The sequence below is a fragment of the Oncorhynchus gorbuscha genome, linkage group LG25, assembly GCF_021184085.1.
Source record: "Oncorhynchus gorbuscha isolate QuinsamMale2020 ecotype Even-year linkage group LG25, OgorEven_v1.0, whole genome shotgun sequence".
NCBI classification, from domain to species: Eukaryota; Metazoa; Chordata; class Actinopteri; order Salmoniformes; family Salmonidae; genus Oncorhynchus; species Oncorhynchus gorbuscha.
The window spans coordinates 39,247,314-39,251,229 of NC_060197.1; the positions used below are offsets into that span (position 1 = coordinate 39,247,314).

At 40.0% G+C, this 3,916-nt stretch overlaps 2 non-coding genes across 2 annotated transcripts; both read right to left on the reverse strand.

Moving 5' to 3' along the window:
- Positions 1-878: 878 nt before the first annotated feature.
- Positions 879-950, reverse strand: trnac-gca. The gene has a single exon. It is a non-coding gene; the product is annotated as a tRNA-Cys (tRNA).
- Positions 951-1,362: 412 nt separating this feature from the next.
- Positions 1,363-1,434, reverse strand: trnac-gca. The gene has a single exon. It is a non-coding gene; the product is annotated as a tRNA-Cys (tRNA).
- Positions 1,435-3,916: the final 2,482 nt, after the last annotated feature.

Consider the following 3,916-nt stretch of genomic DNA (forward strand, 5'->3'; position numbering starts at 1 on the left):
AAAAAATTCTAAAGGGACATTATAGCAGGAGATCAACAAAACTGATAAAGAACACCTTCTCTCTGAAAACATACCTAGGTAAAATATTTTGATTTCAAGATGACAAAACAATTACAATCTGAGACCTATTGATCTGAAGTCTGTTGCACTTCCACCTCTGTTAGGAACTGTCTGACAGAGAAAAACCATTGAATGAGGACATTTTGGACTGAGTAACACAACCAAAAAAGCAGCACTCCCTCTCTCAAGATACACTAGATAGCACTTGATTTCAAGGGGTGCCAGGAATTGAATGTGAGAAATTGTCTAATAAGGGACATTTTTACTGAGTAAAATATTCTAAAAAAGAGTCTACTCTCAAAATACTCTTTGAAAGAACTTGATTTTAAGGGGCATCAGGATTTAATCCTGGAACCTCTTGATCTGCAGTCATCAAATGCTCTACCACTGAGCTATAGCCCCTCTACCAGAAAAAATTAAAGGTGGAAAAAAATTATAATAAGGACATTATAGCAGGGGAGATCAACAAAAACTGATAAAAGAAAACCTTCTCTCTGAAACATACCTAGGTAAAATATTTGATTTCAAGATGACAAACAATTACAATCTGAGACCTATTGATCTGAAGTCTGTTGTACTTCCACCTCTGTTAGAACTGTCTGACAGAGAAAAACCATTGAATGAGGGACATTTTGGACTGAGTAACATAACTAAAAAGCAGCACTCCTCTCTCTAAAGATACACTTAGAAAGCACTTGATTTCAAGGGGTGCCAGGAATTGAATGTGAGAAAATTGTCTAATAAGGACATTTTTCACTGAGTAAAATATTCTAAAAAAGAGTCTACTCTCAAAATACTCTTTGAAAGAACTTGATTTTAAGGGGCATCAGGATTTGAACCTGGGACCTCTTGATCTGCAGTCAAATGCTCTACCACTGAGCTATACCCCTCTGCCAGAAACTATCTAAAGGTGGAAAAAAAATATAATAAGGGACATTATAGCAGGAGATCAACAAAAACTGATAAAAGAAACCTTCTCTCTGAAAACATACCTAGGTAAAATATTTGATTTCAAGATGACAAAACAATTACAATCTGAGACCTATTGATCTGAAGTCTGTTGCACTTCCACCTCTGTTAGGAACTGTCTGACAGAGAAAAACCATTGAATGAGGACATTTTGGACTGAGTAACATAACCAAAAAAGCAGCACTCCCTCTCAAGATACACTTAGAAAGCACTTGATTTCAAGGGGTGCCAGGAATTGAATGTGAGAAATTGTCTAATAAAGGGACATTTTTCACTGAGTAAAATATTCTAAAAAAGTCTACTCAAAATACTCTTTGAAAGAACTTGATTTCAAGGGGGCATCAGGACTTGAACCTGGGACCTCTTGATCTGCAGTCAAATGCTCTACCACTGAGCTATACCCCTTAAGCCAGAAACTATCTAAAGGTGGAAAAAAAATATAATAAGGGACATTATAGCAGGAGATCAACAAAAACTGATAAAGAAAACCTTCTCTCTGAAAACATACCTAGGTAAAATATTTGATTTCAAGATGACAAAACAATTACAATCTGAGACCTATTGATCTGAAGTCTGTTGCACTTCCACCTCTGTTAGGAACTGTCTGACAGAGAAAAACCATTGAATGAGGGACATTTTGGACTGAGTAACACAACCAAAAAGCAGCACTTCCTCTCTCCAAGATACACTTAGAAAGCACTTGATTTCAAGGGGTGCCAGGAATTGAATGTGAGAAATTGTCTAATAAGGGACATTTTTCACTGAGTAAAATATTCTAAAAAAAGAGTCTACTCTCAAAATACTCTTTGAAAGAACTTGATTTTAAGGGGGCATCAGGATTTAATCCTGGAACCTCTTGATCTGCAGTCAAATGCTCTACCACTGAGCTATACCCCGTCTGCCAGAAACTGTCTAAAGGTGGAAAAATTGTCTAATAAGGGAAATTATAGCTGGAGATCAACAAAAACTGATAAAGAACACCTTCTCTCTGAAAACATACCTAGGTAAAATATTTGATTTAATAATAATAATAATAATATGCCATTTAGCAGACGCTTTTATCCAAAGCGACTTACAGTCATGTGTGCATACATTCTACGTATGGGTGATCCCGGGGATCGAACCCACTACCCTGGCGTTACAAGCGCCATGCTCTACCAACTGAGCTACAGAAGGACCACACTACAGAAAAACAAGGTATAAAATCATGTTTGATGCACTCTGGAAACAATGTTATAAACATAACTGTTCAAACTAGATGATAGGGACACTGTGTACAATTTTCAGCAAGTTGCAGCAATTGAACTACAGAAATAACCACTTTTCCATAAACAAGGTCTAAAATCATGTTTGATGCACTCTGGAAAGAATGTTTTAAACATAACTGTTCAAACTAGGATGATAGGGAACACTCTGGACAATTTTCAGCAAGTTGCAGCAATTGAACTACAGAAATAACCACTTTTTATAAACAAGGTCTAAATCATGTTTTACCTCTGTTGCTGTTGTCTTGTGTTGTGTTAGGTCGATGGGGTGAAGTAATTAGGAAAAAAGTGAGTGATTATCGATGGTAGTGTCGCTCTGTCTCACCCCCCCTCTGATCAATGGCTTGTAATTACAAATCGTGCTCCTTCGCAAGGGAATTGTGTTGGATCAAATGGAAGGCCAGCGGATTGACTCCTAGTGTAGTTGACTGTCTGGCTGTTTTACTGACTGGATTTGTTGGCTTCTGGCTGTTTACTTTGAACATACATTGTGTTTCTGGTCGATTGCCAGATAGACCCTGAGGAAGCTGGGCTGGGACTGGTCCATGTGCAGTCCTCCACACAGACATGCCAGTACTTTGAGCATCTTTCTCACAGATCAATGCTCGGCCATGGCCTTGGGGGCTAAGCAGGGCTTCTTTGGTAATGGCGGTCTGTCAGCACATGCGGAGAAATATGGAATACGGAAATATTTGATCTAAACTAAGTGAGGGAGGAAGGGAGGGAAGAGGGAGAATAAGAAGACAGGAAATAGGGCTTTGGACTGGGGGTCTAGTATAGTCTGTAGTAGTAAACAGAATATATAAGGGACAATGGGGGATCTGGTTACCATGGGGATTCTCAATGTGTCTCTACCATTGGTTGGCTAATTAGAACAGTGTGTAATGGTAACATAATGCTGCAGGACACTGGTGACGGGAATGTGCATCCCCTTCTCACAGAAGGGATCGGTCTCCATCCACATCTGTTTATTGTTCTCTGTACAAGTGTGCTTGTGTGTCCCTGCCTGCCTGCCTGCCTGCCTGCCTGCCTGCCTGCCTGCCTGCCTGCCTGCCTGCCTGCCTGCCTGCCTGCCTGCCTGCCTGCCTGTCTGTCTGTCTGCCTGCCTGCCTGCCTGTTGGTCTAAGAGCATGAGAGCATATGAATATGTGTGTGAACGTTTCTCTTTTCACTGTTTGTATTTAGAATTTGTACTTCCTGTTAGAGTGTGTGAATATGCAAATTCACACAAAGTGTAGCTTTTGCTCAGGACTATGCTTGTCAGTCAGTGTTGACTTTCTAGTGTTGAGCGTACAGTACCCTTCAGCCATTCCACACCAGTGCACTCTTGACAGACATAATGACCATTTGCTGTGTCAGGGATCAGTGAATTTCTCTCAGTGAAAGTGCTTAATTCAGTTCAGTAATAGACCATACAGTGTTATATTTGAATATGTAATACAGTATGTGTAATGCGACAAGGTCTTGTACGTTTGCTTTACGTTCACTCTGAATCCACACGACATGAGAAATTGTGTTTCCCAGGTCGGGTGGCATCAGCACCCTAATCCTTTTGTGTCACGTCCTGACCTTAGTTCCTTTTTTATGTCTCTATTTTAGTTTGGTCAGGGCGTGAGTTGGGG